The 16,554-nt window shown below is 50.6% G+C and overlaps 19 non-coding genes across 19 annotated transcripts; all 19 read right to left on the minus strand.

Annotated features, from left to right (window-relative positions):
* Nucleotides 1-960: 960 nt before the first annotated feature.
* Trnaa-agc (transfer RNA alanine (anticodon AGC)) lies at nt 961-1,033 on the minus strand. Its single transcript has one exon. It is a non-coding gene; the product is annotated as a tRNA-Ala (tRNA).
* Nucleotides 1,034-1,456: 423 nt separating this feature from the next.
* Nucleotides 1,457-1,529, minus strand: Trnaa-ugc (transfer RNA alanine (anticodon UGC)). Its single transcript has one exon. It is a non-coding gene; the product is annotated as a tRNA-Ala (tRNA).
* Nucleotides 1,530-2,587: 1,058 nt separating this feature from the next.
* Trnaa-agc (transfer RNA alanine (anticodon AGC)) lies at nt 2,588-2,660 on the minus strand. Its single transcript has one exon. It is a non-coding gene; the product is annotated as a tRNA-Ala (tRNA).
* A 423-nt stretch (nt 2,661-3,083) lies between these two features.
* Trnaa-ugc (transfer RNA alanine (anticodon UGC)) lies at nt 3,084-3,156 on the minus strand. Its single transcript has one exon. It is a non-coding gene; the product is annotated as a tRNA-Ala (tRNA).
* A 1,058-nt stretch (nt 3,157-4,214) lies between these two features.
* Nucleotides 4,215-4,287, minus strand: Trnaa-agc (transfer RNA alanine (anticodon AGC)). The gene has a single exon. It is a non-coding gene; the product is annotated as a tRNA-Ala (tRNA).
* Nucleotides 4,288-4,710: 423 nt separating this feature from the next.
* Nucleotides 4,711-4,783, minus strand: Trnaa-ugc (transfer RNA alanine (anticodon UGC)). The gene has a single exon. It is a non-coding gene; the product is annotated as a tRNA-Ala (tRNA).
* Nucleotides 4,784-5,841: 1,058 nt separating this feature from the next.
* Trnaa-agc (transfer RNA alanine (anticodon AGC)) lies at nt 5,842-5,914 on the minus strand. The gene has a single exon. It is a non-coding gene; the product is annotated as a tRNA-Ala (tRNA).
* Nucleotides 5,915-6,337: 423 nt separating this feature from the next.
* On the minus strand, nt 6,338-6,410 carry Trnaa-ugc (transfer RNA alanine (anticodon UGC)). Its single transcript has one exon. It is a non-coding gene; the product is annotated as a tRNA-Ala (tRNA).
* A 1,058-nt stretch (nt 6,411-7,468) lies between these two features.
* On the minus strand, nt 7,469-7,541 carry Trnaa-agc (transfer RNA alanine (anticodon AGC)). The gene has a single exon. It is a non-coding gene; the product is annotated as a tRNA-Ala (tRNA).
* A 423-nt stretch (nt 7,542-7,964) lies between these two features.
* On the minus strand, nt 7,965-8,037 carry Trnaa-ugc (transfer RNA alanine (anticodon UGC)). The gene has a single exon. It is a non-coding gene; the product is annotated as a tRNA-Ala (tRNA).
* A 1,058-nt stretch (nt 8,038-9,095) lies between these two features.
* On the minus strand, nt 9,096-9,168 carry Trnaa-agc (transfer RNA alanine (anticodon AGC)). The gene has a single exon. It is a non-coding gene; the product is annotated as a tRNA-Ala (tRNA).
* Nucleotides 9,169-9,591: 423 nt separating this feature from the next.
* Trnaa-ugc (transfer RNA alanine (anticodon UGC)) lies at nt 9,592-9,664 on the minus strand. The gene has a single exon. It is a non-coding gene; the product is annotated as a tRNA-Ala (tRNA).
* Nucleotides 9,665-10,722: 1,058 nt separating this feature from the next.
* Trnaa-agc (transfer RNA alanine (anticodon AGC)) lies at nt 10,723-10,795 on the minus strand. The gene has a single exon. It is a non-coding gene; the product is annotated as a tRNA-Ala (tRNA).
* A 423-nt stretch (nt 10,796-11,218) lies between these two features.
* Nucleotides 11,219-11,291, minus strand: Trnaa-ugc (transfer RNA alanine (anticodon UGC)). Its single transcript has one exon. It is a non-coding gene; the product is annotated as a tRNA-Ala (tRNA).
* Nucleotides 11,292-12,349: 1,058 nt separating this feature from the next.
* Trnaa-agc (transfer RNA alanine (anticodon AGC)) lies at nt 12,350-12,422 on the minus strand. The gene has a single exon. It is a non-coding gene; the product is annotated as a tRNA-Ala (tRNA).
* A 423-nt stretch (nt 12,423-12,845) lies between these two features.
* Nucleotides 12,846-12,918, minus strand: Trnaa-ugc (transfer RNA alanine (anticodon UGC)). Its single transcript has one exon. It is a non-coding gene; the product is annotated as a tRNA-Ala (tRNA).
* A 1,054-nt stretch (nt 12,919-13,972) lies between these two features.
* Nucleotides 13,973-14,045, minus strand: Trnaa-agc (transfer RNA alanine (anticodon AGC)). Its single transcript has one exon. It is a non-coding gene; the product is annotated as a tRNA-Ala (tRNA).
* A 423-nt stretch (nt 14,046-14,468) lies between these two features.
* Nucleotides 14,469-14,541, minus strand: Trnaa-ugc (transfer RNA alanine (anticodon UGC)). The gene has a single exon. It is a non-coding gene; the product is annotated as a tRNA-Ala (tRNA).
* A 1,058-nt stretch (nt 14,542-15,599) lies between these two features.
* On the minus strand, nt 15,600-15,672 carry Trnaa-agc (transfer RNA alanine (anticodon AGC)). The gene has a single exon. It is a non-coding gene; the product is annotated as a tRNA-Ala (tRNA).
* Nucleotides 15,673-16,554: the final 882 nt, after the last annotated feature.

Consider the following 16,554-nt stretch of genomic DNA (forward strand, 5'->3'; position numbering starts at 1 on the left):
AAGGCGCGGTCAAGTTCATATACACAAGAGTTCCAAGTAGTTTCGATGCTCTGGTATTACGACTACAAATTACGTCTGTATTTAACGTCTTAAATTGAAAGGACAGTCGACTGATGACCACAGCAGTTGAGTCCCATAGTGCTCAGAGCCATTTTTTGAAAGGACAGTCACAAACCTTGTCGACAATCACACCGCGCCTGAGGTAACAAGCACATCTGAAGCCCAATTGTGCACTCGACTGTTCATGCCAACTCACTGCCTCGCACTTTACTACTGTGTACCACTCTTGTCGTCCAACTGCAAAAGACTGGGCCACAACACGTTTCCGCGTCTCCATTGCACTGCGCAAACTACGAAACGCTCCCCAAACATGGCACTCACCCATGCAGACGACTTTTCCGACCTTCCACGACGCTCACGCAACGCTCACGCTAGTGAAAGCCTTATTTAGAGCTTGACGTCGCGCCCAAGCGAGTGAGCACATTTCGCCTACGGCTTAGGCCGCCCACCTAGTGTGGCTGCTCGGTGTCTGCAGGCAGCGAGGGGCTGCAAGCTTCCCGTGTTCGCGCCTGTGTCACCTCTGCTTGCTTGTCAGAGACAGAGTATCGCAAAACATACAACTCACTCCATGAATTGATTGCTACGGCATCTGTCATCAGCAGTCACAACTAGCAACACCAGTAGCAGCCGACTGCACGTAAAGAATGGGAATGTGCAGTGGGATTTTTGTGAACTCGGCGCAAGGCAGATCTTTCCGACATAGGTTTGAGAATCTTAAGGGCAGACTTGTACTGTTTCTAAATTCAGTGTAGCGGTGGGAGGAGGGTGCTTCCTGCGCGTAACAGCACGCTTGCCAGTTGTGGCTGCTAATCGTTCGCTCGTATCTGCCTTGACACATTCGCTGGCTGTGAATTATCCCACTTGCGTGGCAGTGTGCGCATGTAGGTGTGTTAAAAATTCTGGAGGCGCTGGGTATCGATCCCAGTACCTCTCGCATGCTAAGCGAGCGCTCTACCATCTGAGCTACGCCCCCTGATGACAAATAGTGCTACATACAACCATATCAATATCACAGACCCCTTGCACTCCCATTATTCCGCAGACAAACACTATTCTCAATGTGTCCGTGAGGGTGTCTTTCAGGTTTCCTGCATTCTGTATCGAATCGTAGTTGGCCAAAATTAAAGTGGCGCGCACAACGTCGAAAATAGCGTTCGGCCACCGCTCTGAGTAAGACGAACGTGTTGTCCACTCTCTAGACTTCTTTGAGGTTAGGCCGTTATACCTAAGACAGATTTGCACTCGATGACACCTCGACAACAGCCGGTCCTCACATTTACGTCTTGCTCTCCTTACGTCAGTATACATCACATGAGCTGTGACGCTGGCTTTGCAACATCTTGCGTGTCTTTAGGCTCGCCGCGACCAACACTTACCATGCACTGTCCACAAAACATGGAGGCGCCGGGGCTTGAACCCGGGACCTTTCACATGCAAAGCGAACGCTCTACCAACTGAGCTACGCCCCCAAGCGCAACAAAGCTGCGCTGTTTTCCATTCTTTGCTACTCTGATGTGCACGGACCTGATGGTTGGTTGGTTTGTAGGGGTGAAGGGACCAGTGTACAAAGGCGCGGTCAAGTTCATATACACAAGAGTTCCAAGTAGTTTCGATGCTCTGGTATTACGACTACAAATTACGTCTGTATTTAACGTCTTAAATTGAAAGGACAGTCGACTGATGACCACAGCAGTTGAGTCCCATAGTGCTCAGAGCCATTTTTTGAAAGGACAGTCACAAACCTTGTCGACAATCACACCGCGCCTGAGGTAACAAGCACATCTGAAGCCCAATTGTGCACTCGACTGTTCATGCCAACTCACTGCCTCGCACTTTACTACTGTGTACCACTCTTGTCGTCCAACTGCAAAACACTGGGCCACAACACGTTTCCGCGTCTCCATTGCACTGCGCAAACTACGAAACGCTCCCCAAACATGGCACTCACCCATGCAGACGACTTTTCCGACCTTCCACGACGCTCACGCAACGCTCACGCTAGTGAAAGCCTTATTTAGAGCTTGACGTCGCGCCCAAGCGAGTGAGCACATTTCGCCTACGGCTTAGGCCGCCCACCTAGTGTGGCTGCTCGGTGTCTGCAGGCAGCGAGGGGCTGCAAGCTTCCCGTGTTCGCGCCTGTGTCACCTCTGCTTGCTTGTCAGAGACAGAGTATCGCAAAACATACAACTCACTCCATGAATTGATTGCTACGGCATCTGTCATCAGCAGTCACAACTAGCAACACCAGTAGCAGCCGACTGCACGTAAAGAATGGGAATGTGCAGTGGGATTTTTGTGAACTCGGCGCAAGGCAGATCTTTCCGACATAGGTTTGAGAATCTTAAGGGCAGACTTGTACTGTTTCTAAATTCAGTGTAGCGGTGGGAGGAGGGTGCTTCCTGCGCGTAACAGCACGCTTGCCAGTTGTGGCTGCTAATCGTTCGCTCGTATCTGAGTTGACACATTTGCTGGCTGTGAATTATCCCACTTGCGTGGCAGTGTGCGCATGTAGGTGTGTTAAAAATTCTGGAGGCGCTGGGTATCGATCCCAGTACCTCTCGCATGCTAAGCGAGCGCTCTACCATCTGAGCTACGCCCCCTGATGACAAATAGTGCTACATACAACCATATCAATATCACAGACCCCTTGCACTCCCATTATTCCGCAGACAAACACTATTCTCAATGTGTCCGTGAGGGTGTCTTTCAGGTTTCCTGCATTCTGTATCGAATCGTAGTTGGCCAAAATTAAAGTGGCGCGCACAACGTCGAAAATAGCGTTCGGCCACCGCTCTGAGTAAGACGAACGTGTTGTCCACTCTCTAGACTTCTTTGAGGTTAGGCCGTTATACCTAAGACAGATTTGCACTCGATGACACCTCGACAACAGCCGGTCCTCACATTTACGTCTTGCTCTCCTTACGTCAGTATACATCACATGAGCTGTGACGCTGGCTTTGCAACATCTTGCGTGTCTTTAGGCTCGCCGCGACCAACACTTACCATGCACTGTCCACAAAACATGGAGGCGCCGGGGCTTGAACCCGGGACCTTTCACATGCAAAGCGAACGCTCTACCAACTGAGCTACGCCCCCAAGCGCAACAAAGCTGCGCTGTTTTCCATTCTTTGCTACTCTGATGTGCACGGACCTGATGGTTGGTTGGTTTGTAGGGGTGAAGGGACCAGTGTACAAAGGCGCGGTCAAGTTCATATACACAAGAGTTCCAAGTAGTTTCGATGCTCTGGTATTACGACTACAAATTACGTCTGTATTTAACGTCTTAAATTGAAAGGACAGTCGACTGATGACCACAGCAGTTGAGTCCCATAGTGCTCAGAGCCATTTTTTGAAAGGACAGTCACAAACCTTGTCGACAATCACACCGCGCCTGAGGTAACAAGCACATCTGAAGCCCAATTGTGCACTCGACTGTTCATGCCAACTCACTGCCTCGCACTTTACTACTGTGTACCACTCTTGTCGTCCAACTGCAAAACACTGGGCCACAACACGTTTCCGCGTCTCCATTGCACTGCGCAAACTACGAAACGCTCCCCAAACATGGCACTCACCCATGCAGACGACTTTTCCGACCTTCCACGACGCTCACGCAACGCTCACGCTAGTGAAAGCCTTATTTAGAGCTTGACGTCGCGCCCAAGCGAGTGAGCACATTTCGCCTACGGCTTAGGCCGCCCACCTAGTGTGGCTGCTCGGTGTCTGCAGGCAGCGAGGGGCTGCAAGCTTCCCGTGTTCGCGCCTGTGTCACCTCTGCTTGCTTGTCAGAGACAGAGTATCGCAAAACATACAACTCACTCCATGAATTGATTGCTACGGCATCTGTCATCAGCAGTCACAACTAGCAACACCAGTAGCAGCCGACTGCACGTAAAGAATGGGAATGTGCAGTGGGATTTTTGTGAACTCGGCGCAAGGCAGATCTTTCCGACATAGGTTTGAGCATCTTAAGGGCAGACTTGTACTGTTTCTAAATTCAGTGTAGCGGTGGGAGGAGGGTGCTTCCTGCGCGTAACAGCACGCTTGCCAGTTGTGGCTGCTAATCGTTCGCTCGTATCTGCCTTGACACATTCGCTGGCTGTGAATTATCCCACTTGCGTGGCAGTGTGCGCATGTAGGTGTGTTAAAAATTCTGGAGGCGCTGGGTATCGATCCCAGTACCTCTCGCATGCTAAGCGAGCGCTCTACCATCTGAGCTACGCCCCCTGATGACAAATAGTGCTACATACAACCATATCAATATCACAGACCCCTTGCACTCCCATTATTCCGCAGACAAACACTATTCTCAATGTGTCCGTGAGGGTGTCTTTCAGGTTTCCTGCATTCTGTATCGAATCGTAGTTGGCCAAAATTAAAGTGGCGCGCACAACGTCGAAAATAGCGTTCGGCCATTGCTCTGAGTAAGACGAACGTGTTGTCCACTCTCTAGACTTCATTGAGGTTAGGCCGTTATACCTAAGACAGATTTGCACTCGATGACACCTCGACAACAGCCGGTCCTCACATTTACGTCTTGCTCTCCTTACGTCAGTATACATCACATGAGCTGTGACGCTGGCTTTGCAACATCTTGCGTGTCTTTAGGCTCGCCGCGACCAACACTTACCATGCACTGTCCACAAAACATGGAGGCGCCGGGGCTTGAACCCGGGACCTTTCACATGCAAAGCGAACGCTCTACCAACTGAGCTACGCCCCCAAGCGCAACAAAGCTGCGCTGTTTTCCATTCTTTGCTACTCTGATGTGCACGGACCTGATGGTTGGTTGGTTTGTAGGGGTGAAGGGACCAGTGTACAAAGGCGCGGTCAAGTTCATATACACAAGAGTTCCAAGTAGTTTCGATGCTCTGGTATTACGACTACAAATTACGTCTGTATTTAACGTCTTAAATTGAAAGGACAGTCGACTGATGACCACAGCAGTTGAGTCCCATAGTGCTCAGAGCCATTTTTTGAAAGGACAGTCACAAACCTTGTCGACAATCACACCGCGCCTGAGGTAACAAGCACATCTGAAGCCCAATTGTGCACTCGACTGTTCATGCCAACTCACTGCCTCGCACTTTACTACTGTGTACCACTCTTGTCGTCCAACTGCAAAACACTGGGCCACAACACGTTTCCGCGTCTCCATTGCACTGCGCAAACTACGAAACGCTCCCCAAACATGGCACTCACCCATGCAGACGACTTTTCCGACCTTCCACGACGCTCACGCAACGCTCACGCTAGTGAAAGCCTTATTTAGAGCTTGACGTCGCGCCCAAGCGAGTGAGCACATTTCGCCTACGGCTTAGGCCGCCCACCTAGTGTGGCTGCTCGGTGTCTGCAGGCAGCGAGGGGCTGCAAGCTTCCCGTGTTCGCGCCTGTGTCACCTCTGCTTGCTTGTCAGAGACAGAGTATCGCAAAACATACAACTCACTCCATGAATTGATTGCTACGGCATCTGTCATCAGCAGTCACAACTAGCAACACCAGTAGCAGCCGACTGCACGTAAAGAATGGGAATGTGCAGTGGGATTTTTGTGAACTCGGCGCAAGGCAGATCTTTCCGACATAGGTTTGAGAATCTTAAGGGCAGACTTGTACTGTTTCTAAATTCAGTGTAGCGGTGGGAGGAGGGTGCTTCCTGCGCGTAACAGCACGCTTGCCAGTTGTGGCTGCTAATCGTTCGCTCGTATCTGCCTTGACACATTCGCTGGCTGTGAATTATCCCACTTGCGTGGCAGTGTGCGCATGTAGGTGTGTTAAAAATTCTGGAGGCGCTGGGTATCGATCCCAGTACCTCTCGCATGCTAAGCGAGCGCTCTACCATCTGAGCTACGCCCCCTGATGACAAATAGTGCTACATACAACCATATCAATATCACAGACCCCTTGCACTCCCATTATTCCGCAGACAAACACTATTCTCAATGTGTCCGTGAGGGTGTCTTTCAGGTTTCCTGCATTCTGTATCGAATCGTAGTTGGCCAAAATTAAAGTGGCGCGCACAACGTCGAAAATAGCGTTCGGCCACTGCTCTGAGTAAGACCAACGTGTTGTCCACTCTCTAGACTTCTTTGAGGTTAGGCCGTTATACCTAAGACAGATTTGCACTCGATGACACCTCGACAACAGCCGGTCCTCACATTTACGTCTTGCTCTCCTTACGTCAGTATACATCACATGAGCTGTGACGCTGGCTTTGCAACATCTTGCGTGTCTTTAGGCTCGCCGCGACCAACACTTACCATGCACTGTCCACAAAACATGGAGGCGCCGGGGCTTGAACCCGGGACCTTTCACATGCAAAGCGAACGCTCTACCAACTGAGCTACGCCCCCAAGGGCAACAAAGCTGCGCTGTTTTCCATTCTTTGCTACTCTGATGTGCACGGACCTGATGGTTGGTTGGTTTGTAGGGGTGAAGGGACCAGTGTACAAAGGCGCGGTCAAGTTCATATACACAAGAGTTCCAAGTAGTTTCGATGCTCTGGTATTACGACTACAAATTACGTCTGTATTTAACGTCTTAAATTGAAAGGACAGTCGACTGATGACCACAGCAGTTGAGTCCCATAGTGCTCAGAGCCATTTTTTGAAAGGACAGTCACAAACCTTGTCGACAATCACACCGCGCCTGAGGTAACAAGCACATCTGAAGCCCAATTGTGCACTCGACTGTTCATGCCAACTCACTGCCTCGCACTTTACTACTGTGTACCACTCTTGTCGTCCAACTGCAAAACACTGGGCCACAACACGTTTCCGCGTCTCCATTGCACTGCGCAAACTACGAAACGCTCCCCAAACATGGCACTCACCCATGCAGACGACTTTTCCAACCTTCCACGACGCTCACGCAACGCTCACGCTAGTGAAAGCCTTATTTAGAGCTTGACGTCGCGCCCAAGCGAGTGAGCACATTTCGCCTACGGCTTAGGCCGCCCACCTAGTGTGGCTGCTCGGTGTCTGCAGGCAGCGAGGGGCTGCAAGCTTCCCGTGTTCGCGCCTGTGTCACCTCTGCTTGCTTGTCAGAGACAGAGTATCGCAAAACATACAACTCACTCCATGAATTGATTGCTACGGCATCTGTCATCAGCAGTCACAACTAGCAACACCAGTAGCAGCCGACTGCACGTAAAGAATGGGAATGTGCAGTGGGATTTTTGTGAACTCGGCGCAAGGCAGATCTTTCCGACATAGGTTTGAGAATCTTAAGGGCAGACTTGTACTGTTTCTAAATTCAGTGTAGCGGTGGGAGGAGGGTGCTTCCTGCGCGTAACAGCACGCTTGCCAGTTGTGGCTGCTAATCGTTCGCTCGTATCTGCCTTGACACATTCGCTGGCTGTGAATTATCCCACTTGCGTGGCAGTGTGCGCATGTAGGTGTGTTAAAAATTCTGGAGGCGCTGGGTATCGATCCCAGTACCTCTCGCATGCTAAGCGAGCGCTCTACCATCTGAGCTACGCCCCCTGATGACAAATAGTGCTACATACAACCATATCAATATCACAGACCCCTTGCACTCCCATTATTCCGCAGACAAACACTATTCTCAATGTGTCCGTGAGGGTGTCTTTCAGGTTTCCTGCATTCTGTATCGAATCGTAGTTGGCCAAAATTAAAGTGGCGCGCACAACGTCGAAAATAGCGTTCGGCCACTGCTCTGAGTAAGACGAACGTGTTGTCCACTCTCTAGACTTCATTGAGGTTAGGCCGTTATACCTAAGACAGATTTGCACTCGATGACACCTCGACAACAGCCGGTCCTCACATTTACGTCTTGCTCTCCTTACGTCAGTATACATCACATGAGCTGTGACGCTGGCTTTGCAACATCTTGCGTGTCTTTAGGCTCGCCGCGACCAACACTTACCATGCACTGTCCACAAAACATGGAGGCGCCGGGGCTTGAACCCGGGACCTTTCACATGCAAAGCGAACGCTCTACCAACTGAGCTACGCCCCCAAGGGCAACAAAGCTGCGCTGTTTTCCATTCTTTGCTACTCTGATGTGCACGGACCTGATGGTTGGTTGGTTTGTAGGGGTGAAGGGACCAGTGTACAAAGGCGCGGTCAAGTTCATATACACAAGAGTTCCAAGTAGTTTCGATGCTCTGGTATTACGACTACAAATTACGTCTGTATTTAACGTCTTAAATTGAAAGGACAGTCGACTGATGACCACAGCAGTTGAGTCCCATAGTGCTCAGAGCCATTTTTTGAAAGGACAGTCACAAACCTTGTCGACAATCACACCGCGCCTGAGGTAACAAGCACATCTGAAGCCCAATTGTGCACTCGACTGTTCATGCCAACTCACTGCCTCGCACTTTACTACTGTGTACCACTCTTGTCGTCCAACTGCAAAACACTGGGCCACAACACGTTTCCGCGTCTCCATTGCACTGCGCAAACTACGAAACGCTCCCCAAACATGGCACTCACCCATGCAGACGACTTTTCCGACCTTCCACGACGCTCACGCAACGCTCACGCTAGTGAAAGCCTTATTTAGAGCTTGACGTCGCGCCCAAGCGAGTGAGCACATTTCGCCTACGGCTTAGGCCGCCCACCTAGTGTGGCTGCTCGGTGTCTGCAGGCAGCGAGGGGCTGCAAGCTTCCCGTGTTCGCGCCTGTGTCACCTCTGCTTGCTTGTCAGAGACAGAGTATCGCAAAACATACAACTCACTCCATGAATTGATTGCTACGGCATCTGTCATCAGCAGTCACAACTAGCAACACCAGTAGCAGCCGACTGCACGTAAAGAATGGGAATGTGCAGTGGGATTTTTGTGAACTCGGCGCAAGGCAGATCTTTCCGACATAGGTTTGAGAATCTTAAGGGCAGACTTGTACTGTTTCTAAATTCAGTGTAGCGGTGGGAGGAGGGTGCTTCCTGCGCGTAACAGCACGCTTGCCAGTTGTGGCTGCTAATCGTTCGCTCGTATCTGCCTTGACACATTCGCTGGCTGTGAATTATCCCACTTGCGTGGCAGTGTGCGCATGTAGGTGTGTTAAAAATTCTGGAGGCGCTGGGTATCGATCCCAGTACCTCTCGCATGCTAAGCGAGCGCTCTACCATCTGAGCTACGCCCGCTGATGACAAATAGTGCTACATACAACCATATCAATATCACAGACCCCTTGCACTCCCATTATTCCGCAGACAAACACTATTCTCAATGTGTCCGTGAGGGTGTCTTTCAGGTTTCCTGCATTCTGTATCGAATCGTAGTTGGCCAAAATTAAAGTGGCGCGCACAACGTCGAAAATAGCGTTCGGCCACCGCTCTGAGTCAGACGAACGTGTTGTCCACTCTCTAGACTTCATTGAGGTTAGGCCGTTGTACCTAAGACAGATTTGCACTCGATGACACCTCGACAACAGCCGGTCCTCACATTTACGTCTTGCTCTCCTTACGTCAGTATACATCACATGAGCTGTGACGCTGGCTTTGCAACATCTTGCGTGTCTTTAGGCTCGCCGCGACCAACACTTACCATGCACTGTCCACAAAACATGGAGGCGCCGGGGCTTGAACCCGGGACCTTTCACATGCAAAGCTAACGCTCTACCAACTTAGCTACGCCCCCAAGCGCAACAAAGCTGCGCTGTTTTCCATTCTTTGCTACTCTGATGTGCACGGACCTGATGGTTGGTTGGTTTGTAGGGGTGAAGGGACCAGTGTACAAAGGCGCGGTCAAGTTCATATACACAAGAGTTCCAAGTAGTTTCGATGCTCTGGTATTACGACTACAAATTACGTCTGTATTTAACGTCTTAAATTGAAAGGACAGTCGACTGATGACCACAGCAGTTGAGTCCCATAGTGCTCAGAGCCATTTTTTGAAAGGACAGTCACAAACCTTGTCGACAATCACACCGCGCCTGAGGTAACAAGCACATCTGAAGCCCAATTGTGCACTCGACTGTTCATGCCAACTCACTGCCTCGCACTTTACTACTGTGTACCACTCTTGTCGTCCAACTGCAAAACACTGGGCCACAACACGTTTCCGCGTCTCCATTGCACTGCGCAAACTACGAAACGCTCCCCAAACATGGCACTCACCCATGCAGACGACTTTTCCGACCTTCCACGACGCTCACGCAACGCTCACGCTAGTGAAAGCCTTATTTAGAGCTTGACGTCGCGCCCAAGCGAGTGAGCACATTTCGCCTACGGCTTAGGCCGCCCACCTAGTGTGGCTGCTCGGTGTCTGCAGGCAGCGAGGGGCTGCAAGCTTCCCGTGTTCGCGCCTGTGTCACCTCTGCTTGCTTGTCAGAGACAGAGTATCGCAAAACATACAACTCACTCCATGAATTGATTGCTACGGCATCTGTCATCAGCAGTCACAACTAGCAACACCAGTAGCAGCCGACTGCACGTAAAGAATGGGAATGTGCAGTGGGATTTTTGTGAACTCGGCGCAAGGCAGATCTTTCCGACATAGGTTTGAGAATCTTAAGGGCAGACTTGTACTGTTTCTAAATTCAGTGTAGCGGTGGGAGGAGGGTGCTTCCTGCGCGTAACAGCACGCTTGCCAGTTGTGGCTGCTAATCGTTCGCTCGTATCTGCCTTGACACATTCGCTGGCTGTGAATTATCCCACTTGCGTGGCAGTGTGCGCATGTAGGTGTGTTAAAAATTCTGGAGGCGCTGGGTATCGATCCCAGTACCTCTCGCATGCTAAGCGAGCGCTCTACCATCTGAGCTACGCCCGCTGATGACAAATAGTGCTACATACAACCATATCAATATCACAGACCCCTTGCACTCCCATTATTCCGCAGACAAACACTATTCTCAATGTGTCCGTGAGGGTGTCTTTCAGGTTTCCTGCATTCTGTATCGAATCGTAGTTGGCCAAAATTAAAGTGGCGCGCACAACGTCGAAAATAGCGTTCGGCCACCGCTCTGAGTAAGACGAACGTGTTGTCCACTCTCTAGACTTCATTGAGGTTAGGCCGTTGTACCTAAGACAGATTTGCACTCGATGACACCTCGACAACAGCCGGTCCTCACATTTACGTCTTGCTCTCCTTACGTCAGTATACATCACATGAGCTGTGACGCTGGCTTTGCAACATCTTGCGTGTCTTTAGGCTCGCCGCGACCAACACTTACCATGCACTGTCCACAAAACATGGAGGCGCCGGGGCTTGAACCCGGGACCTTTCACATGCAAAGCTAACGCTCTACCAACTTAGCTACGCCCCCAAGCGCAACAAAGCTGCGCTGTTTTCCATTCTTTGCTACTCTGATGTGCACGGACCTGATGGTTGGTTGGTTTGTAGGGGTGAAGGGACCAGTGTACAAAGGCGCGGTCAAGTTCATATACACAAGAGTTCCAAGTAGTTTCGATGCTCTGGTATTACGACTACAAATTACGTCTGTATTTAACGTCTTAAATTGAAAGGACAGTCGACTGATGACCACAGCAGTTGAGTCCCATAGTGCTCAGAGCCATTTTTTGAAAGGACAGTCACAAACCTTGTCGACAATCACACCGCGCCTGAGGTAACAAGCACATCTGAAGCCCAATTGTGCACTCGACTGTTCATGCCAACTCACTGCCTCGCACTTTACTACTGTGTACCACTCTTGTCGTCCAACTGCAAAACACTGGGCCACAACACGTTTCCGCGTCTCCATTGCACTGCGCAAACTACGAAACGCTCCCCAAACATGGCACTCACCCATGCAGACGACTTTTCCGACCTTCCACGACGCTCACGCAACGCTCACGCTAGTGAAAGCCTTATTTAGAGCTTGACGTCGCGCCCAAGCGAGTGAGCACATTTCGCCTACGGCTTAGGCCGCCCACCTAGTGTGGCTGCTCGGTGTCTGCAGGCAGCGAGGGGCTGCAAGCTTCCCGTGTTCGCGCCTGTGTCACCTCTGCTTGCTTGTCAGAGACAGAGTATCGCAAAACATACAACTCACTCCATGAATTGATTGCTACGGCATCTGTCATCAGCAGTCACAACTAGCAACACCAGTAGCAGCCGACTGCACGTAAAGAATGGGAATGTGCAGTGGGATTTTTGTGAACTCGGCGCAAGGCAGATCTTTCCGACATAGGTTTGAGAATCTTAAGGGCAGACTTGTACTGTTTCTAAATTCAGTGTAGCGGTGGGAGGAGGGTGCTTCCTGCGCGTAACAGCACGCTTGCCAGTTGTGGCTGCTAATCGTTCGCTCGTATCTGCCTTGACACATTCGCTGGCTGTGAATTATCCCACTTGCGTGGCAGTGTGCGCATGTAGGTGTGTTAAAAATTCTGGAGGCGCTGGGTATCGATCCCAGTACCTCTCGCATGCTAAGCGAGCGCTCTACCATCTGAGCTACGCCCCCTGATGACAAATAGTGCTACATACAACCATATCAATATCACAGACCCCTTGCACTCCCATTATTCCGCAGACAAACACTATTCTCAATGTGTCCGTGAGGGTGTCTTTCAGGTTTCCTGCATTCTGTATCGAATCGTAGTTGGCCAAAATTAAAGTGGCGCGCACAACGTCGAAAATAGCGTTCGGCCACCGCTCTGAGTAAGACGAACGTGTTGTCCACTCTCTAGACTTCATTGAGGTTAGGCCGTTGTACCTAAGACAGATTTGCACTCGATGACACCTCGACAACAGCCGGTCCTCACATTTACGTCTTGCTCTCCTTACGTCAGTATACATCACATGAGCTGTGACGCTGGCTTTGCAACATCTTGCGTGTCTTTAGGCTCGCCGCGACCAACACTTACCATGCACTGTCCACAAAACATGGAGGCGCCGGGGCTTGAACCCGGGACCTTTCACATGCAAAGCTAACGCTCTACCAACTTAGCTACGCCCCCAAGCGCAACAAAGCTGCGCTGTTTTCCATTCTTTGCTACTCTGATGTGCACGGACCTGATGGTTGGTTTGTAGGGGTGAAGGGACCAGTGTACAAAGGCGCGGTCAAGTTCATATACACAAGAGTTCCAAGTAGTTTCGATGCTCTGGTATTACGACTACAAATTACGTCTGTATTTAACGTCTTAAATTGAAAGGACAGTCGACTGATGACCACAGCAGTTGAGTCCCATAGTGCTCAGAGCCATTTTTTGAAAGGACAGTCACAAACCTTGTCGACAATCACACCGCGCCTGAGGTAACAAGCACATCTGAAGCCCAATTGTGCACTCGACTGTTCATGCCAACTCACTGCCTCGCACTTTACTACTGTGTACCACTCTTGTCGTCCAACTGCAAAACACTGGGCCACAACACGTTTCCGCGTCTCCATTGCACTGCGCAAACTACGAAACGCTCCCCAAACATGGCACTCACCCATGCAGACGACTTTTCCGACCTTCCACGACGCTCACGCAACGCTCACGCTAGTGAAAGCCTTATTTAGAGCTTGACGTCGCGCCCAAGCGAGTGAGCACATTTCGCCTACGGCTTAGGCCGCCCACCTAGTGTGGCTGCTCGGTGTCTGCAGGCAGCGAGGGGCTGCAAGCTTCCCGTGTTCGCGCCTGTGTCACCTCTGCTTGCTTGTCAGAGACAGAGTATCGCAAAACATACAACTCACTCCATGAATTGATTGCTACGGCATCTGTCATCAGCAGTCACAACTAGCAACACCAGTAGCAGCCGACTGCACGTAAAGAATGGGAATGTGCAGTGGGATTTTTGTGAACTCGGCGCAAGGCAGATCTTTCCGACATAGGTTTGAGAATCTTAAGGGCAGACTTGTACTGTTTCTAAATTCAGTGTAGCGGTGGGAGGAGGGTGCTTCCTGCGCGTAACAGCACGCTTGCCAGTTGTGGCTGCTAATCGTTCGCTCGTATCTGCCTTGACACATTCGCTGGCTGTGAATTATCCCACTTGCGTGGCAGTGTGCGCATGTAGGTGTGTTAAAAATTCTGGAGGCGCTGGGTATCGATCCCAGTACCTCTCGCATGCTAAGCGAGCGCTCTACCATCTGAGCTACGCCCGCTGATGACAAATAGTGCTACATACAACCATATCAATATCACAGACCCCTTGCACTCCCATTATTCCGCAGACAAACACTATTCTCAATGTGTCCGTGAGGGTGTCTTTCAGGTTTCCTGCATTCTGTATCGAATCGTAGTTGGCCAAAATTAAAGTGGCGCGCACAACGTCGAAAATAGCGTTCGGCCACCGCTCTGAGTAAGACGAACGTGTTGTCCACTCTCTAGACTTCATTGAGGTTAGGCCGTTATACCTAAGACAGATTTGCACTCGATGACACCTCGACAACAGCCGGTCCTCACATTTACGTCTTGCTCTCCTTACGTCAGTATACATCACATGAGCTGTGACGCTGGCTTTGCAACATCTTGCGTGTCTTTAGGCTCGCCGCGACCAACACTTACCATGCACTGTCCACAAAACATGGAGGCGCCGGGGCTTGAACCCGGGACCTTTCACATGCAAAGCGAACGCTCTACCAACTTAGCTACGCCCCCAAGCGCAACAAAGCTGCGCTGTTTTCCATTCTTTGCTACTCTGATGTGCACGGACCTGATGGTTGGTTGGTTTGTAGGGGTGAAGGGACCAGTGTACAAAGGCGCGGTCAAGTTCATATACACAAGAGTTCCAAGTAGTTTCGATGCTCTGGTATTACGACTACAAATTACGTCTGTATTTAACGTCTTAAATTGAAAGGACAGTCGACTGATGACCACAGCAGTTGAGTCCCATAGTGCTCAGAGCCATTTTTTGAAAGGACAGTCACAAACCTTGTCGACAATCACACCGCGCCTGAGGTAACAAGCACATCTGAAGCCCAATTGTGCACTCGACTGTTCATGCCAACTCACTGCCTCGCACTTTACTACTGTGTACCACTCTTGTCGTCCAACTGCAAAACACTGGGCCACAACACGTTTCCGCGTCTCCATTGCACTGCGCAAACTACGAAACGCTCCCCAAACATGGCACTCACCCATGCAGACGACTTTTCCGACCTTCCACGACGCTCACGCAACGCTCACGCTAGTGAAAGCCTTATTTAGAGCTTGACGTCGCGCCCAAGCGAGTGAGCACATTTCGCCTACGGCTTAGGCCGCCCACCTAGTGTGGCTGCTCGGTGTCTGCAGGCAGCGAGGGGCTGCAAGCTTCCCGTGTTCGCGCCTGTGTCACCTCTGCTTGCTTGTCAGAGACAGAGTATCGCAAAACATACAACTCACTCCATGAATTGATTGCTACGGCATCTGTCATCAGCAGTCACAACTAGCAACACCAGTAGCAGCCGACTGCACGTAAAGAATGGGAATGTGCAGTGGGATTTTTGTGAACTCGGCGCAAGGCAGATCTTTCCGACATAGGTTTGAGAATCTTAATGGCAGACTTGTACTGTTTCTAAATTCAGTGTAGCGGTGGGAGGAGGGTGCTTCCTGCGCGTAACAGCACGCTTGCCAGTTGTGGCTGCTAATCGTTCGCTCGTATCTGCCTTGACACATTCGCTGGCTGTGAATTATCCCACTTGCGTGGCAGTGTGCGCATGTAGGTGTGTTAAAAATTCTGGAGGCGCTGGGTATCGATCCCAGTACCTCTCGCATGCTAAGCGAGCGCTCTACCATCTGAGCTACGCCCGCTGATGACAAATAGTGCTACATACAACCATATCAATATCACAGACCCCTTGCACTCCCATTATTCCGCAGACAAACACTATTCTCAATGTGTCCGTGAGGGTGTCTTTCAGGTTTCCTGCATTCTGTATCGAATCGTAGTTGGCCAAAATTAAAGTGGCGCGCACAACGTCGAAAATAGCGTTCGGCCACCGCTCTGAGTAAGACGAACGTGTTGTCCACTCTCTAGACTTCATTGAGGTTAGGCCGTTATACCTAAGACAGATTTGCACTCGATGACACCTCGACAACAGCCGGTCCTCACATTTACGTCTTGCTCTCCTTACGTCAGTATACATCACATGAGCTGTGACGCTGGCTTTGCAACATCTTGCGTGTCTTTAGGCTCGCCGCGACCAACACTTACCATGCACTGTCCACAAAACATGGAGGCGCCGGGGCTTGAAACCGGGACCTTTCACATGCAAAGCTAACGCTCTACCAACTTAGCTACGCCCCCAAGCGCAACAAAGCTGCGCTGTTTTCCATTCTTTGCTACTCTGATGTGCACGGACCTGATGGTTGGTTGGTTTGTAGGGGTGAAGGGACCAGTGTACAAAGGCGCGGTCAAGTTCATATACACAAGAGTTCCAAGTAGTTTCGATGCTCTGGTATTACGACTACAAATTACGTCTGTATTTAACGTCTTAAATTGAAAGGACAGTCGACTGATGACCACAGCAGTTGAGTCCCATAGTGCTCAGAGCCATTTTTTGAAAGGACAGTCACAAACCTTGTCGACAATCACACCGCGCCTGAGGTAACAAGCACATCTGAAGCCCAATTGTGCACTCGACTGTTCATGCCAACTCACTGCCTCGCACTTTACTACTGTGTACCACTCTT

This window comes from Schistocerca nitens, chromosome 10 (assembly GCF_023898315.1).
Source record: "Schistocerca nitens isolate TAMUIC-IGC-003100 chromosome 10, iqSchNite1.1, whole genome shotgun sequence".
Taxonomy (NCBI): Eukaryota; Metazoa; Arthropoda; class Insecta; order Orthoptera; family Acrididae; genus Schistocerca; species Schistocerca nitens.